Source organism: Mesoplodon bidens (genome assembly GCF_964165515.1).
Source record: "Mesoplodon bidens genome assembly, contig: HAP1_SCAFFOLD_103, whole genome shotgun sequence".
NCBI classification, from domain to species: domain Eukaryota; kingdom Metazoa; phylum Chordata; class Mammalia; order Artiodactyla; family Ziphiidae; genus Mesoplodon; species Mesoplodon bidens.
This window is the reverse complement of record NW_027672700.1, coordinates 1,288,086-1,307,171: the sequence shown is the minus strand read 5'-3', so window position 1 is coordinate 1,307,171 and position 19,086 is coordinate 1,288,086. Positions and strand designations below refer to the sequence as shown.

At 53.1% G+C, this 19,086-nt stretch overlaps 2 pseudogenes across 2 annotated transcripts in view; both read right to left on the bottom strand.

Moving 5' to 3' along the window:
* Positions 1–19,086, bottom strand: part of LOC308609817 (centrosomal protein of 78 kDa-like) — a 405,903-nt pseudogene that overhangs the window by 33,339 nt on the left and 353,478 nt on the right. The gene's annotated exons all lie outside the window — the stretch shown is intronic.
* LOC308609812 (BCL-6 corepressor-like) lies at positions 341–18,657 on the bottom strand (annotated as a pseudogene). Its single transcript has 7 exons — positions 18,582–18,657; positions 17,212–17,398; positions 11,525–11,769; positions 9,501–9,749; positions 4,211–4,371; positions 2,070–2,203; positions 341–644 (listed from the first exon to the last, which is right to left on the bottom strand). The product of its transcript is annotated as a BCL-6 corepressor-like (transcript).

Here is a 19,086-nt window from a genome sequence, read left to right as displayed (position 1 = left end):
AAAGCAACTCTCAACAGTTATGGCCTCTGTCGTCGGAGCTTTGTATGAAATTAAGTCAAAGTGTGGAGCTCCTTTGCCTTTTTTTTTTTCTCCTTAAAAAAGAAAAGAAACAATTGTTCCGAGTAAAAACAAACATATTCCAAAGCATGTGTACATTGAAAAGTAAAGAAACTTTATTAACAACTTCATAAAAACTGACTTAAAAGTTTAAAAAGAAAAAAACATGTTTCGAAGTCCTTCCGACTGGAGTCGTGTCTCATCGTGTCCTTTCTTTACAGAAATAGTCGTATTATGACACATATGCACAAGGATTAACACCATGACACACTGTACACGGCAGGCCCCGGCGAGCTCACCAGGCGTCGTCTGAGTCCAGGTCTCTGGGGAGGATCCACTCCACGGATGAGCCCAGCAGAGTCTGAAGCTCGTTCGTGAACTCCACCACATCTAAGAGCTCCTTACTTTCCGGATTAAAGGACTCCAGGTCTTTGGGGCAAGAGAATAAGAGACTTGCTGACACTTGCCGGTAGAACTCGGCCTCCGCGATGGTGACAATTTCCACATTTGGAAAATTGCAGCGGAATATGCAGGAGGACATTTGCAGTTTCTTGAGCAGGTCTGAGAGCAACAGCCAGTTACGAGGCCTACACCAGAGAAAGGACAGTGGTTTGAGTTTCCGGCAAAATTAGAGGCGCTCCCAACTATGAACTACCCGTCTCCTGGCGGTGAAAGGGCCTGCTCCTTCCACTTTGATTACCCCACCCCCACCCCACTTCTCACTGTCCTTAGAAGATCTACTTCTTCTTTTTCTTTTTTAATTTTATTTATTTATTTATTTTTGGCTGCATTGGGCCTGTTGCTGTGCACGGGCTTTCTCTAGTTGTGGCTCGCGGGCTGTAGAGCGCAGGCTCATTAGCTGTGGCGCACGGTCTTAGTTGCTCCGTGGCATGTGGGATCTTCCCGGACCAGGGCTCGAACCTGTGTCCCCTGAACTGGCAGGCGGATTCTTAACCACTGTGCCACCAGGGAAGCCCGGAAGATCTACTTCTAGCGGGGGAACTCTGGACTCATGTGCATGTGTTAAGAGACCACCTAGGGCGGATCAGCCAACTTAGACAAAAGCAGGAGCAGCGCCCCTGAACCAGCCTCGTGGCAGGCCACCCCAGTGCTGCCTTGGCTCTGGCCACAACTCAGGTCACCCCTCTCCAAGTAAGTGCACCCCGTTCTAGTCACTGGGGAAAACCAGTCTGTATGCCAACCCAAGAGAGATGGCAAACACCTCTTTGACCTCTCCTCTCCTCCGGCCCTCACAGAGAGAGCATGAGAAACACTCGAGGTCACCTGGCTTTCCTTGCCTTTCCCACACCTCCAACCCGCCCCTCAATGCTGCCGGGAGTGAGGCTCTTTCGAGAAGGGAGGTGGTACAATCCTTCCTGATACCCTGCCACGCTTTATCATCTCTATCCCGAATAGAATGTCACCACAAAGGCAGACAAGGTCCCAGCCTCAGAGTCCAAGGAGGATGCTACTCCTTAAGCACCGGGGTCAACACACAGCAGAGCAAGGTCTCCTGATGTGTTCACTCCGAAGGGTTGGTCATGGGGCACAGTGGCCCGACTGTGGGGACAAGACTCGATCTAAGCAAATCTGAAGACACATAAGATCCCAGGTGCCACATACGGCTTTCTCTAATCTTATACGAGAAGAGGGTACACATCAGTATTGTCCCGTGGACCTCACGCACCTTGGAAGGCCCCTATGGTAGCCGTTTGGGGAGGATCCCTTCCCCAAGAGTTTAGTGACTGAAACTGTGCAATTGCAGTCGCTGACTCCCGTGTCCTTTGGGCTCTAGGGGTGTGTTCCAATGAGGGCAGTTGGCTGGGGAGCCCTCCCACCCCCCAAACTTTTCTGGAAAAGTTCCACTGCATTATGTGAGGTCGGTGGACACTTGGTGAGGAATTCACTCACCCCCCAACCCAGCCACCCTCATCTGCTGAAGGGGATTTCTAACTCCTGCCACCCCACAGAGCAGCTGGGCTGGCTCTCGACCACACGCTGGCCACGCTCACCCCTGAGCGACGGACACCTGGATGTTATAACACGGCAAAACGGGGTCTTCGGAAAATTCAGATTCCAATAGGTCACCATAGGCCTCGTTGCTGTCATCCTGGTCCTCCGGTCCTGGGGGATTTGCTAAAACATCGTAACCACTTTCATCATCTGGTTCTAACCGGGGGGGCAAACAAGAGAGAGGTCAGTAAGCTGGAGCAAGATTCCAGCTGTTCTCCAAAAAGGACCCTGGAAAAATTCTTTCCCGAGCAAGCCCTGCTCACAGCACCACCCCCACCCCTACTCCCACCCCCACAAGCCCAACTGAAACGAACAAGGCTGCTCACCACACACACAGCTGCCAGAGAACTCCGAAGAGCAACCGGGGTTACCGTCGTCAGGAGCCTGCAGGTTATTTCAACAGTGTGGAGAGAGAGGGGGAGAGAGAGAGAGAGAGAGAAACAAGATAACGCCTGCTGGTAAGAGGCAAATGCTGCTGGAGTTCGGGAACATCTCACGCTGGGGCTGGTGTCACCTCCTGACAAGTCCCACTGCACACGCCTCCAGGTATCTGACTGAAACCTCCCCACGCGTCCACCCGCCTTCCTGAGGGACTGCCCGCCTCACCGCCCCAGCCTGCCCAACAAAAGCTAGCCTGGCTAGCTAAGAGTTTTCCAGCCCCCCACCTCGCAAAACTCAAAATATGTATCTCTTCTTTGACAGACTAACATTGGGCCGCTTTTCCCAGTAAAGGGTCACTTAGAGTAAATGGGGGGTGGGGGTAGGGGGAACCCAGGTGAAAGGCTGTGAAGTCACCGTCTAGATGCTTGAACAAGACCGTGTCTTGACCTCTGCCGTACCTGTTAAGAACTTCTCCAGAAGTTCGCTGTGGTTCACTTTCTTGATGGTTCTACCTGAGTACGTAGCCAGGGTAGGATCAGCACCGTAGGAGAGGAGCAAGCGGACAATTTCGAGATGATCATTCTTGACAGCATCGTGGAGAGTCCTAGGAGAGGTGCGGGGGATTACACCCGTGCACGCGACGCTTGCTTCTAAGGACACGGGGCAAAATCGAGCGTGTACGGCCAAGCCTCGTAGGCGCGCTATTTCACCGAGGAGGTGAGTGTACGGTCGCTGCGCCAAATTACTCTGTTATTTCAACACATAACCCTTTACGGGACAGGTGAAGGGACCATCTCAGGCCTAATTCTTCAATGCAAATCTCTCTTAATGCATGGCCCAAGGAGGAACTCAGTCCACGATGAAAACGTTTCCAATGAACTTAAATAGTGACAGACTGTATGAAGGGAACATACGGCGGGGTGGGGGGAAGAACCCCAGCATCACGGAAGCAGATACGACAAGCCATTGTTATACCATTACAAACAAAACCCAAAAAGTGCAGTTTGTAAAAGAAACTAGGGGCAAAGTGGAACGTCTCCTGAAACCAACTTGGAGATGAGTGATCAACCCTCTCGCCCAGAAGCAGTCGACAGGCAGGGCGAGTTCTCAGGAGGATACAGAGTCCTCCTGCCCGTGTCCGCTGGGGTCAGGAACACTGTCCGCAGTCCCATCCAGAAAGGATGCGATTTGGAAACCAAGAACCACCAAATACCTTACGGTTTTGTTCATTTTATGACTGTCAGGAAAGCCCCAGTGCCCTGCCTCGTGGTGGCATCCCAGGTACAACCGGGAAGATGATTGGGCTGACTCAGACCTGGGCCTCTGGCCAATAAACCGAGGTCAAGGACAGAGTGGGGGCCAGGCCCGGGGATGTGGGTGGACACGGCAGGTCCTATCAAGCCAGTTGCCACTGGACCTGTCTGTACTCCTGCAACTTTCAACTCACATATATGTTCAAGAGTGAGATTCAACAGACGCTGGTGAAGAGTCCAGGGTCTTAAAAGAGAACACCCCTGATTATTCATGCAGGCTCAACATTTTCAGGGACTTCTGTCCATAAGAGTGTCACAGAGTTTTAAAGTTCTATGTAAATTTGCCAGAAAGATCTGTCCGATTCCATTCTAGAGGACTCCACCATCAGTGTGCTTACATGGCACTCACTCTCCATCTTTCCTTCTGGGATTCCCCGCACACCCTGAGAACCACTGCCTATGCCCCAGCAGGGCCAGGCCAAGAGCAAGACCGCCACTGACCCGGTTCCATCCTGGGCACTGCAGTTGACATCGGCGCCATATTCAAGGAGGTGTCGTACGATGTTGAGCCAACCTCTTGCACAAGCCTCGTGCAGGGACAGTAACCCGCGTTGTCGCGGTGGTTCACATCACAAATCTTGTTCTCCAGGCAGTACAAGACCGCTTCCTACGGGGAGAGGAGAGGAGAGGAGAGGAGAGGAGATGCCATCAGACAACCATACAGTGAACCTTGTAAGGATGACCTCCCCATAGCTTGGCGGTGCCCACTTTCAAAGGCATACATCCTTGGGGCCAAAAGCCCACCATGGCGCGGGCAGGCGGCAGGCACCCTGGTGGTGGGCAAGAGTGCGTGAGAAGGGCTTGGAGATGCAGACAGTGTTGTCTAAGGCTCTGCTGCACCAGTGGCCTGGCCATGGGCAAGTTACCCTTGAACTTCTCCAAGCTTCCACAGGGCTGCTGAGAGGACGCATTTGGATAGCGATGAAAGCCCTCAGCCCAGGGGCCGACGTGACCAGTACAGAGGTGTCACGGCTGCTAACATCTTAGATGACACATTGCCAAGCACAGACCATTCTCACTTGATGGGTCTGTTCAGTCAGTGGCAGTGGACGATAACACAAGTTTAGATAAAAGTATGGATGACCAACACTTAAAGAGAGCTTCAATCAGCCAGAGAACATTCCCCAGCTTAGAGAAGCAGGGACACCCAGGTCACCTACATCCTTGCGCCCCCTGTTAAGACCCCAAATAAGAACCTGGGCCTCAGATGCTCTTGTCTGTATGTTAAGTGGAGTTAAAGAGAAGCTCTCTCCCTCCATCCTCGAGGAATGACACAAAATGCCTCCAATAACCCCACCCTCTGTTTTGCCTCCCTTCACCCTCTCGAGTAAATATGAAAATTTTAGACTGATTCTGCCCCAAGTTAATGACAGGAACCTGATACACCACAGGCTGCAACCTCCACATTTCAAGAATCAAATAAAACGTTCACCCCCACCTCCGGAGATGTTCTGTGTCAACACTGTGCATTAGAATCACTGTTATTAACCTTATTTCTTTGGCTTGTTAAAATATTAATATGAACGACTCCCAGTAAGCAGAGCAGGAATTTATTCAATGTTTTTTTACCTTAAGAAAGTTTTCAGACACATCGAAAGCATTTGCCACCAGAAAACACGTTATACTGTTTATACTGGGTAAGTCGTGCCCAGCAGAGAGCCGTCAGGTTCTGAGAGCTGGGAGTAGGCAGAACGTGCATGTGGCCCAACACATGGTCTGCTGGGTAAGGGGGGATGGGATGGGGTCAGAACAGGCCTCCTTGTGACATCTCTCAGGTAACTCATCTGTTAAACCTAAAACGGGGGTCATTCTAGCCGCCCATAAGTGCGAGATGGGTTCTGTAAAACCTTTTATGCCCTTTGGAGGACACGCCAATCAAAGGTGACCACTCACTTGGGAGCGAACTAGAATGTTCCATTTGCTTACCACGTGAACCCAATGGGGCATGCTGGTAAACCTGGCCATCGGTGCCCTGTTACTTCAGGTCACTGCAGCAGCTCCCTTCCAAAACAAGAGGAGGAAGAGAAAAGGCACGCCCACGAATGCGTTTCTCCGTTTACATCCCAACCTGCCAGAAAGCCCACAATCCTCTGGGCTCCCAGGCCACCTGCCCCGAGCCCTGGTATCCAGGATACCGCATGAAGCTGCTGCTCTTTTAGCAGGCCCTCACTAGCCAGACTTGAGTGGACGGCTGCAAGCTAATGAGTTGTGTGCCCCAGCCACGGAGAGGCCCTGTCACGTGGCTCTCGGATCAGCTCTGAACGCCACCAACTGCTGTGCACACATCAATTTACTCAACCCAGGGTTTATTTGCTGTGACAATCATGGCCTTCACCTGGAAACCTTCATCACTACTAGGGCAGATTCAAGGGTACCTAGAAATGAAAGGCCGTCCAAGCTGGTGGGTAAGTCAACTCTCTTCTCCTGGAAGATGGCAGCAAAGGCAGCAGTAGCCCCACGGCCAGGTCAGACTTTTTGCCACGGGCTGTCCTAACTCAACCACGTTGATCCCACTATTTACACAGTGCTTCTCATTTCCCCAGATGAGGACGTCTTCTGTCACCCACAGGAACCCAGGAGCTACCAGGAAAGGAAGGTAGTACTATCCTCATTCAACACTTGGAAACTGAGGCCCAGAGATATTAAACCCCAAGTTCAATTAACATGAAGTACTAGACCTATAACTCAGGTCTTTGGTACCTGGTTAGCTGGGAAGATTCAAAAGGCCCAAGAGGGCCCCAGTTAGAGGGATGCAATCCAGCTGTGACGAGCATCCCACAAGCCTTCTCTGTTGGGGGTCAAGTGGGCTAACTACACTCTCCTAGCTAGGAGGGTGATGGCCTCTAAATGGATGGCAACCATCGCCACCAACACTTTCTCTAACTGAAAGGTGAAGAGGCGGGGCGAGTCTGTCGACGCAACACATTCCTTGGTTTATTTTCTCCGCTAGAAATAAACGGGAGTGTCTGAAGGGCAGCCCAGCCATTCCCGAGCAAAGTCAAACTGCTTTTGTCGGACAGCTCTCTGTTCAGCGGCTATAAGCCGAATGCCATTACCCGCAAAATGTAACCATAAAGGCCATAAGCCCGACGTTGTTAGTTAATTAAATGCCTCATTAACTTTTTAAAAAACATGACTTATTCAGTTCATAGAAAATTTAACCATCACCGCTAAAGGCACAAGCATGTGGTTGCACACTAGCGTTTTAGCCTAAGAAATAGAAGCCTTTTTCCCAGGAGGGAAAGGTTTGAGGTCTTTGGCCACGCAAGTGATCTATTTAACGCGGATCTGAAGCCAGAGTGTGTTTCTAAACTTCCAGAACCAGATTATCATGACATAAAGCTCAGACAGCCGTTATACTGCACATGGTATCTTTGGCTAAGCAGAAGAAAATAACCAAGAATGCTGAAGACAAAACTTCAGGAAAACCCTCCCAAACCACACGCTTATCTGCTTAAGCAAACTGTCCTTCAATGTGAAAAGGTTGAAGCTGCCACATCTCCCAACTGGGCCTTCATCCCAACATTTAAAATTCTGCCCAGAGAAATCCCAGAAATTTCTGCCCAGAGAAATCAAAGTTGAAAGCATTCATCTACTTGTCACAATGTTCAGCATCAACACTGGTGATCTGTGGAATCTACATATTGAAATTTACATTTGAAGAAAAAAACAAATCCGACCCTAAACATTCCCAAGGCTTCCTGTGCAATCAAAGGCCAGGTAGCCTAAAAAAGGATGGATCAAGTGCCCCTTGGTCCAGGCCACAGAGCCACCAAACCAAAATGGAAACTGTCTTAGAGGACCAACGAGGGTCTTTTGACGTCTCTGGTCCCAAAGGGAGGCTGCTGGAAATGATGCCAAGTTCACAGGTGGGGCTCGGAGCCCCGCCCTCCACGGCGGGTGCAGCAGCACCCCGCCCCCCCATCTCCAGCATTTGCTGGAAGCGGGAGTCTACTTTCTCAACCCTAACCCAAAAGTTGGGGTTAGGGGTCTCCCCCCCACCTCCAGCGTTTGCCGGAAGCAAGGAGACTATCTTCTCAACCACGGGGGGTCTAGCTCAACACTATGTGCAACATCTGCTCTGTCCTCCTAGGCGCCCGCTCTCAGCTCTTGGGAAACCAACTGGGTGCTCCTTGGACTTCACCTGCAAGTAACTGCGCTAACTACCAGAAAGTGCTCTCTAGCTAATGGAGAGGTCTCCAAGAGACGTGTAGATATAAACAACAGCACATTCAACCCACAACAACAACAACAAAACACCCCAAACTAAGCATAGCCCTAGTGCTTCCAACTTCCCACCCACAGTCATGCCTTAAGGCCAAGGCAGGCACACTTCCAAGGGCTCACGGCACTATGGACCGGGGTGGGGGGACACGACGGGAGACGGGGGACAGGGGCACAGAGCTGGCTGAGGGTGTGGGCGCCAGGGCTCCGGGCCAGCCTGGGTCCTGCCACCCCAGTGCTCAGCCACACCTCCATGCTCAGCCTGCTGAACCGCGTTTTACTGTCACCATTCAACTCCCAGAGGGCTGATGCCAGCACAGAAAAATGCCTTTGCCCTGTGGGCTATTACATCACAATTGCTACTGACAAGTATGGTGGGGGAACTGCACAGGGCAGAGAGAGTCATCTTTCTCACAGAGGTTTTGAACTGTCAAAAGGGCAATTCCAGTGTGAGCCAGTCTTGCTGAGGAGCGTGGTGGGCTGTGGAGCACTGCTGGACTGCTACCTGTACGGGTATCAGCTAACCCCTCTGAGGCTCAGTTGCCTCATCCGAGAGTGGGCTAGTACGCGTTACTCCCAAGTGAAGATGTTAACAGGCTGAAAGGAGTTACTACAGATCACACGGGCTTAGGCAGATATCAGCTATCTTTCTATGTTGCTCTAGCAATAGAGGCCATCACTGTCATCAGCCGTGCTGGGTTGGGATACAGCAGTGTGGACAGGGAGTTTTGTGCAAGGCTCAACCCCTGCTCCCCGCCCATCAGCCCTCGGCTCCCGTGCCCTCTCAGAAAGAGACTGCTCAGGTCTGCCCCACTCCCACCCCTACTCTGCACAGACACTTCCCACCCGCTACCCCACAGGGGCATCACTCTGCCCCAAACAGCACAAATTAGTAGAGCTAATAACTACTCTCCTACTCTCCTTCTTGCTATTCAGAATCCAAAAGGGCTCATTAAAATTCCCCTAGGGCCTCCCTGGTGGCGCAGTGGTTGAGAGTCCGCCTGCCGATGCAGGGGATACGGGTTCGTGCCCCGGTCTGGGAGGATCCCATATGCCGCGGAGCGGCTGGGCCCGTGAGCCATGGCCGCTGGGCCTGCGCATCCGGAGCCTGTGCTCCGCAACGGGAGAGGCCACAACAGTGAGAGGCCCGCATACCGCAAAAAGAAAAAAAAAAAAAAAAAAAAAATTCCCCTGGTCTCCAAGCCCTGGGTTAGGTCAGATTTTATATCAGAGATAAGTGAGCCGGACTGGCCGAAGCAGCCTGCCTGCCTGAACGGGAACGGAACATCAGAGAGGCCTGCCTTTCTTTTCACACCACGACTGAACAAGCCACCAAAGAGCCCGCAGTGTGAGCGGGGCCAACGCAAACACCCTGCTGGAACACCCAGCCCAGCCCGCCACGTGGAGGGGGCTGGGCTCTGAGACCCGCCCCCCATCCCCAGACAGTGTGTCCCCCACCCAAGGAGCAGCAGCCAGCGGATCCTGATCCGGGGCACCCACAAGGATGCTCACCTCGTAGCCAAGCCGGGAGGCCTGCTGTAGGAGGGTCTCGCCCGCGTTCTTATTGACAATAAGTCTCCGCGCTTCCGGTGGCATCGGGCGGGACTGGGTGGTCTCGGGAGGGGAGCTTGACCATGTCAGCTGCGAGGCCTGGGAAGATGGTAACAGTTGCTGCAAACAGTCCAAGGGCTTCTGGTCCTGCTTGGCCGGCGAAAGATCATAGTCGGAACTGGGCTCAGGCCGCTTTCAAAATCTCCGGACGGTCACCTATCACGAAACCAGGCAGCGCACACATTTCAGGCTGTCCTTCCACCACCCGCCTGGTTCGCCTCCTCCCTGAGTTACAAACCTGAGTGGAGGAAAGCACTTTTCCTCCTCTCTGTCTGGGGGAGGCGGGGCGAGAGGAAGGGGCTGCATTTTTACTCGCTGGAAACTTCACCGCCACCCAGGAGACACGTCCCCTAGGAAGGGGCAGGGACGTTTTGGGGGGAGGGGTTCAGGAAAAGGAAAGCTTTGTCCCCAGAAGCAGAGAAGTAGGCAGGCGGGATGTGCCTGCATGGGCCCGGGGGGCGGGGGAGAGCCAGGGGCAAGAGGTACCTTGCCATCCGCATTGTCCACCTAGGAGTCCCCTGGCAGCGGCAAGCCCCGCCTGGGCTCCTGAGGGATCAAATGCTTGGTTTTGCACGGTCGCTTCCCGGATGGTTTCTCGCTGTTGTCGGTGTATTGCTGCGGCAGGGGCGAAGGCTGCCGATCCATTTCTTCGTCCATGCACAGCACATCTGTCAGGGGAGAAGAAGCGGGCGTTACACAGTTGTAGCCGGTGAGGAAAGAAAAGCCCATTGTTAGCACTGATCGTTGGAGCAGCTTCAGTTTTTAAAGATATACCAATTATGTTTTCAAAGCACTAATATTTTAATTATCCCACATTCAACCGGCAAATAGGCTAACCCACGAAACGCCAAATGGCAAGTCGCTTCAAAGGGCCGCAAGAGAGGGCAGAAGCCAGCCCTTCGTGCGCTCCCGTCCCCACCCGTGGGGGGCCTGGGTGCTCGGGACAGGGCGACTGGGGACAGCCTGAGGCTGGAATGAGGGCACTGACAAGCGCCCGGGGTCGCCCAAGACTTCCCTTCCTGCCCAGCCGCGGGCTGGGTGATGAGGAGCAGCCCAGGAAGTCGAGCTCCCGCCTCACTGTCCATTCCATAAGGAAGTGTGCAGGCTGAAAGGACCTCAGGAAGAAAACTCCCCGCTCGCCACACGCTACTCTTGTCAACTTGGATGGCGCTCAGGTCCCCTCCAGGGCCGTTTCCCACAGAGGGCGGGTGATCCAACCTCCAGGAGCGCCCCCCGCCCCGTGCGTACCTTGTTCATTGTCACTGCATTTAAGGGACTCCTCCAACCAGCTGCTGTTGCTTTTGGCCTCTGCCCTTTTCCTGCCAGGTTTCTCTTCGGAGATGCTATTGCCCTGGGGGGTGACCGCAGGCTGAACCGCCTGGGTCACTTCCTTCCTGCCCTGCCGGCCAGGTTTGCTCTCTGCTCCCGACGTTCTCTAAGGTGCAGCAAGCGGCGCTGCTTTCTGGGATGGAGCCCTGTTAATTCAATGCACACCTCAGGTTGGTCAGCTCACTATAATGTGGCTCTTCTAAGTGGTTAGAGGAACTGTTTGTCATTTCCCTCTCAGGCCAGTCAGCTAATGGAGAAATAACTACAAATTAATGAAGAAGCCCCCCAGGGCGGGGGGGGGGGGAACAAACTGTCTTACACATCACTAACAGGGGTGGGGGAGGGGAGGGGTGTGGTCACTGTGTTGGCTGGAACTTGTCACCAAGTCTCGGGAGGGGGCCTATTTGCCTTTGGCCACCTTTGGGCTCCAGCCCCGCCACCTGGCTTTGGGGGGGTGGGGGTTGGGATGGGGTTGGGGGGTGGGGAGGTGTGAGTGGCTCCCCCCAGGGATCCAGGGTGGGACTGGAACTTTCCACTGCTCCGCTCCAGGACTTCCGTAGGGTGCCCTGCGGGCCCGAAGCCAAACCGAGCTCACCTTTGGAGACCCGTCTCCGCTTGGCTTTCAGCAGAGAGTCCTCCGGGAGCACAGTGGTCTCAGTGTGGTTCCTATCGCCAGAGACCTTGCGCTTTCTGTTCAGCCGGAGGGTGGGGCTGCGTGACGCGTCCGGGGCCGCCTGGTCGGCGGGGGACTCTCTGGGGGGCTCCGTGTCCATGTCCTCAGGAAGATCACTGTCTTCTGGGGCTTCGAAGGGGTCAGGTTTGCTTCCATCATAACACTCCCCTAGGGGAGGGGAGACAACCCGGAAAGGAGGGAACAAAGGTCACCAGGAGCAGGCAGGACCCCCACGCCCAAGGCAATCTGCTACCAACAGACCACCCCCCTTTGGAGACCAGGGGCCTCACACGCCGGAAGCACAAAACCCTCAGAAAGACGTCCCAAAGGAAGGACAGCTGAACACAACCAGCAAAGAAAGCAGAAAATGAGGCGCGTAGCCCACTCACAATCCATCCTTCAAGGGTCAAGGTGAGGCATCTACACCATCCGTCTATAGGCATGTGAGATCACTCCCTAACTGCTTAACTCTCCAAGGTGGCTTACTTTTAAAGGGGGCTGAGTGACCTCACAGCAAGATCCAACCAATCAGGGCAGAGCTACAACGGGGGGTGAGTGACCTCACAGTAAGATCCAACCAATCAGGGCAGAGCTACAAATGACTATGGAAACAGCTGCTAGTCAACAAAAAAGGCTGATGTCATCAAGAGACCAAATAGCCCCCAACTGCCATCTACACAGACATAGCACCAATGTTCACTTGGGTCAGCAGGGGTGAGGGTGAAGAAAAAGGGTAGGGAAAGAATGGTGGGAGGCTGGGAAGCTGGGGAGACCAAGGCAAGAGGAGCCTGGCAAAGGGAAAGGAAAGGCTTCCTGGTGCACACACAAGGGTCAAGCAAGGGCAATTTCAAAGAACTCAACCAGATTGCTACAAGTCCGTCTGTCCTCTTTCCACACCCGTGGGGGGAAAAGCATTTCACTGCCATCGAGGGGCTGCTCCTATTTCCTGTCTAGGAAGAAGGCCCACAGTGACACCAGTCACCCACCTGGCACGTCTCCACGCCTTCCTTCCCAGGCAACAAGCATCTAAGGACATTTCAAAGACAAGACTCCAACCCCCTTCATGGGGGGTGGGGGGTGGGGGGGTGGCGGGCAGGGCTGAACTGCTCACACCCCAGCTCCGCCTGTGTTGCTCCTGCCCCCCTGCTCAATCTAGCATCCACTTGGGGCTTTTCCTCCAATCACCCCAGCCTAACATCACTCCTCACTTTTGCTCTAGCCAAAGAAACAGTTCAACTGCTTTGCTAGTCACATTGTTTCTAACACACAAATAATTCCATAATGATCACTGTGCTGTTAAAGAGTTCCCCGAAGATGACCCTGTGTCCATCACCGGCCGGGGGTGGGGGTGGGTGTATGAGTTTGGTATTTCGTTAACACCTGAGCTAAGCTCCCACAGCCCGTTTTTCTAGATGAAATCATGGACACACCCCTCACATGCTGCTCGCATTCCTCCTCCTCTCCCTAGACCACTTCAAGTATCACTCCCACTTCGGCCCAGCCGGCTGGTCCCCTGATCAGCCTCTCTTGGGGGGCATTCCCAGCATTTAATGGCAGCCAGTTGTGGGGATGAACCTCACCCTGGCCTGGGCTAGCCTGACCTGTGTTCTCAATGGTGGAACACACTTAGCTTTTCTCCAAGGGTATCCCAAGGTGGGAGAGATCCCCATCTACTCTTGCCGGAATGGTGGAATCACCCCAACCGCGAGGGTCTCCTGTCATGGCAGCAGGAGAAACCCCAAACTCCTGGCCTGTGCTTACGGGTGATGCAGCCCAGGCTACCGCAGGCCCGGTGAAGACAGCGTGCTGCAACTCTCACTCGGGCTGCTCTGTGACCCTCTCAAACACTCGGGCAGGAATGGTGCCGCTTTACAACTCGGCCCCCTTCACTTGTAAAGTGCGAATGTTATTGCTAGCCTCCCTCCAGGGTGGGCTTCATAATCACGGGCCGGGCTCAGCACAGAGAAAGGCTGGAAAAATCCCTTTAACCAAAAGATGCCAAGACTTTCAGACCAGCCTGAATCTCAGGCCTGAAATGTAGGAAATTTTAAGAGGTGAGCCCTGCTGGTTACACCATTGGACTTCTCTGGTCCAATCAGCCTTCCCTAAAAGCTCCGTGGGAGGGGATCCATGGAGGAATGGAAGGGCTACCTTAAGAACCCCCATGTCCAATTTGAAAGTTTCTTTTCCCAAACTAGGTCCATCCACCCTTCCCCCAACCCCGGAGCCTTTTAGGGCAAAGATCTCAATTCCCCTCAGCTAAGGCCCCCCAAGACCTTACGCTAGTGTGACCTTACCCAGGCCAGTAATAACCCTGAAGGACGCCCACCCCGACTGCCCAAGATACCCATGGCCACCAGCTATGGGGTAGAGGCTCCGTGTCACTTGGAGCTTCTCAAAGACTGTTCTAACCACGACCCACAGGAGGATGACCCTTGAGGGCAAAGGAGATGGGGAGATAAATAGATACACGGGGATCCTAACCATCAGGCTTTGCCATCATTGCTACTTTTGGCCCTTCTAAAAGTGGGAAGCCATGTGCCCTTGGTCACCCAGTCTAAGCAAGATGTGCACGTGGTCCCTGCAGCATGGTCCTATGACTCACAGCACATATATCCCAAATTCATTATGGTTGTACCATAGCATCACCTCACAGAAGCATCACCACAGCAACATTTACAAGTCACTGTGGCAACAAAGCACCCTCACCACTGTTGAGCCATGCCCAGTGAGGCCTAAACAAGGTGAGAGGGTTCTGAGTCGCTGGAAGGCTCCCCAGGATTAAAATCCCCTTCTCTGTAGCTTAACTATAATAGCACCTCCAGTCAGGGCTAACCTTGTTCAAAGTTACACCCACTACACAAGGAGTGCAGGGGATCTCTGTTCCAAAGTAGTTTACAAACATGCAGGTGCTCAGCTGGAAGAGAAGTTCCCTGAGCAAAGAAGTTTCATGAAGCCCCTTGACGGAGGCTTCCTCCAGCTCCTGGCAGGCACTGCCACTGAGCAGGTCCTAGGCCTGTCCCAGCCAAGTGCTTGGCAAGGGAGATGGTTACTCCAAGTTTGAGAAGGAAGGGACCAATGCCTCCTTGCCCCGCCCCATCTTCAAATGCCACTGAGGGTTCCTAGTGATGAACTTCCAAGTCTGAGGAACCTCCAAACTCATTTGGTGAACTTCCAAAACAAAAATTTCACTCAGCCACCCATGTGATCATAAAGAATAAATGAGTATCTCAGCCACTGTGTTTTCAAGTTAATTTCTTTTTTAAACAAGCCCCTAGCAACAAGATGCACCCGCACCAGGACAACCAGGGCCGCGCAAACAGCACCCACCACCTTAGAAGCTCCTGGGCCCTCCATGGGTAGGGGCTGCCTCAGAAGGTGGAAGGCATCTTGAAGGCATCCTGGACCCTCTCTGGGACCCCTGCCCGCCCCAAATCCCCGCCCCAGCTCCCATGTGCTCACAGCTCGGCTCTCGGCCACACCGACACCCATGAGAAGGACCTGAGCCCATATTAGCTCAAGGCATGATGGCCCAAGAACAAGAAGGCCCGTTCATATCCAGCTGAATGGAATGAACGCCTGCTGTGCCTTGGATGTGGAGGCCGCAGTAAGAACAGTGGCCCCTTCAGGTGACCTTTCCTGACCAGCTATTTACAAACCCCATGTCTCTACAAGACAGAGGGTGGATGGGGAACCCACCTCCGTTGCCCCAATCTTTCAAACGGAGCCCCTCACCTTCCCCAACCCTTCTCCTGCCCTCCCATGGTGGCCATTCATGGTTCACTGGGCCATGTCCCGGGTGCTCCAGGAAGAGACCCGTCGGTCGGTCTGAGATTGGAGGCAGGCGGTGGGGGGAGGGGGCTTTCGGAATCATCTGGGGCTCAGGCCCTGCTCCCCATCAGCCACACCGAGTTCTCGTCTCCACGCTCAGCAGGAAAGACTGGGAAGGACGCACACAAACGTCTCTGGGAAGAAGGGCGGGTGAGGCCACTGAGACGTGAAGGGCAGCGGCCACCCTGGGTTTGGCCACGTTGCTGGAGAAAAGGGCGAGAAGACTCGAGGCCGGTTACCTGCCCGCTCCCTTCCTCCAGCCTCCCTCACCGTCCACCCAGAAGAGGCAGATCCCCTCCTCAGAAAAGTGCATCCCCGTGAACTTGGCCTTGCCCACTTTTACCACATCTCTCTGAGAAACTTCCCAAGAGCTGAGTTATGAGGCCACTCAGGAGGGTAAGGGCTGCGTGTCAGCTGTGAGCACAGGCAAGGAGGGAGGCCTTCTTGCTGCTTCACTCCAGGGTGGCCTGGACCCTCCGTTTTTCATTCCAATCCTGAGGGGGAGGAGCTCGGAATCGTCTACTCCAGGCACATCAAGAGCCCCATCTCTCGGGTAAGGCCGCCACTGACTAGCCCGAGAAATCCCCTTCTACGGGAGCCACGTGGGACACACCGGTCCCGGTGTGGCTTACCCAGAACCCTGGCCACAGGCCTTTGTCTGACCCCAAAGATGAGCTGGGGGAGGGCAGTGCTCCAAGCAGCAGAGAGAAGCACACGCTGCTGCTGACCACAATTTTCCCGAAGTGCATCAGGCACCCACGACCTAAGCGTGCGGGCCAACGCCGACCCTACGACTGGGTCCAAGGGCCTGGGCCTCCCAAACGTGCCCACCACCCCCGACTGTCCCGTCTCAGGAGGATTGCACGCCCACCCTGTCCTCGACGTTCACCGAGGTGCCCTCACTCACCATCACCGGTGAGGTTTCTGGGGTCCGGAGCAGGCTGCAGGCCACAGGCCACCAGCACGCACACTGAAGAAAGCGGGAGAAAGACCTCCACTTGCTGCCAACGCATCTCATTAGCCCAGGAAGTCTCGAGGGCAAAGCCCGAAGTCAACCCCAGTGGGGGAGCAGCTGAGGGGACCGCAGAGTGTGACTCGAGGCCAACACGAGCTTTCTCTCCAGTTCGGCCTCCAGAACAGAACACACCCGTCTGGTGGGAAGAACGGCCTCGCTGATCCCACGGCCTTGGAGCGTGGTGTCAGCTCCTCATGGCTGCAAACGAGCCTCCACAGAACACAATGATGCTCATCTCTCTGGGGCCTTCATCAGCCCTCATCGCACTTGAACGAAACCTCTGCCTTTGGAGGGAGAATCCGAGTACCCTCCACTCCCTCCCACAGGAGACTGTCACTCTGGAGAGTCTGGCTCTGGCTGCAAGTGCCATTCCACTGCTACCAAAAACCCGTATCCGTACCTGCTACCAAACAGAACACATACCTGCTACGCCGGAGGTCCTGCACTGCCATTCCTCTGCTCTACTGTATCAGACTATTACTAACTACAGGACTAGCATTGCTCCGGAAAAAGGAGACGCGTGCCAGGGAACAGCATTTCATAGGTGCTTCACTCCTGGATGCCGCAACGCTCAAAAGGACAGCCAGCCTTGCAATCCACAGCTGGGAAGGGTGGCCAGAGCAGCCCGTTCTCCGAACAGCCAGCACCCAGACGCTGGGCCGTCGGAAGCGTACTGCTTCCTCTCACCTCCCTCGGCACTGGGAGCGGAACCGCCCCGTTCCCACCGACGTGGTACCACACGCGAGCCGCCTGGGTTCACTTACATCTCTCACTGTCGTTCTGGTCGGCAATGGCCTCCTCCGGGGCGACCGACTTTGGCTTTTTGTGCTGACTTCCTTTCAGCCTTTCCCAGTCAGCGGGGCTGAATTTGCGCACCTCGGAGTCTTTGGTCGTGGGGTGGCCACCTTCTCGCTCTTTCATCTCCAACTCTGAGAAGCGCATCACTGCACGCTACAAAGAGAACGGAGATGGAAAAAAGACACACCTTACCACCAAAGCTATTTCACTGCCCTTACCTTAAAGGAAAGTATCTTCAAAGAAAAGTTTGCCCAAAACCAACCACAATTTATGATACAACTGAGATATTTTAAAATTGAACGATAAAACGTAAGAGTGTCTATGTGTAACTAGTCACACACTCTTTATTCGTAAAGCCATACGTATGTAGAGATATATGTGGTGTGTATATATAGCCATACATACACTGTGGCATACAGACAGACATTCTCTTTCGAAGGTAAATAAAACAAAACAAAAACACAACGCAAAGAAAGCGAAACAAAAACACAACAGAAAAGAAAACAAATGCACAGTGAATAAAGACGACCATGGCCCACAAACTTCCCTTTGTATATTTGGAAATGAAATTTAACTCAAAAGGTTTATGGAAGATTCTAGTAATAAAAATTTGAAGAAGTGACCTCACAGTAAGCAGCGGGTAGACATAAAATACTGTCCTCTTGTAATCCTTCCATCTATGTAATTAAAATGGGCACTCAATGGATCATTTAGATAACTTCAGCCATTTTTATAAGCATAAACCAATTTTTTTCTTAACATTGCAAAACAATTTGGCTTTATTTGTCTTTTAATTAAAAGTAAAATATCTTAAGGAAATTCCTATACAACATCTATCATTCACTAGCAAGTTAAATACATACTCTATCCCATTAAGCAAGGTTTGTGTTTTTGTTTTGTTTGTTTGTTTGTTTTTTGGGTGGAAAAAAAAATTGCACGAATCTCACAGACATGCGGCCGCTACACACCTCCACCAAGTATCACGTAAGGCATTCTAAGCAGCGCTTTTAGGTATATTTGTTAACGTACAGTAACAGCAGAGAAATCAAAGCGATTGATAGGTAAATGTCATGCAGTCTTTTAGACATCCTTCGCAATAATTAAAACTTCCGTTATCAGCATTCGAGTGGAGTTCGCTTAAAATCTACAGAATAACTTCAAGTATCCACTTACGTCCCCTTACTGGACACATTTCAAACATTTCAATTATCCTAAGCTTCATTAACCAAATCAGCCCAGTGTCCTGCCCTATCATACCCCCGGCCCCCTCCTCTTCACACATTAAAAAAACCTGACAACTGGTCAGGCTCCTGAAATTCGGGTGCTGGGGGCTCACCTGCAATGCCCGCTCCTCCCGACTGAGCTGACGGGAGTCTGCGTACAGTCCGGTAGCGACACACTTGAACCGGTCACCCACGTAACCAGCGGAGTTTGCGATTCTCTTTGCCAGCTTAGATGGCTTCGGTTTCAGAACTTTGCCATCGGTTGATCCTGCCTCGTCAGCTCCGTCTTTGGTGTAGGTGGGGGTGACGTCCACACTCGGTGGGGCACTGCCCACGCAAAATGGTTTGGGATCCTCTTGGGTTTTCCCGAACGTGACCGCAGAGCCGTCGCTCCCCAGGGTCGGCTCCAGGAATGCAGTCGAGACCGGCGTCACCAGGTTCTCCTTGTTGGTTACCGCTGGAACATTCTCCTTGCTTAAGCCGGAAACTGGCTGGCCCGGAGCCTGTTTGAAAGTATAGGCTTCGTGGAAGTCACTGATGCACCCCAACTACTCTCTCAGGGCAATGAAATCCCGGTGTGGCTGTAGGGCCATACTTTACTTTTTTATTTTTTAATAT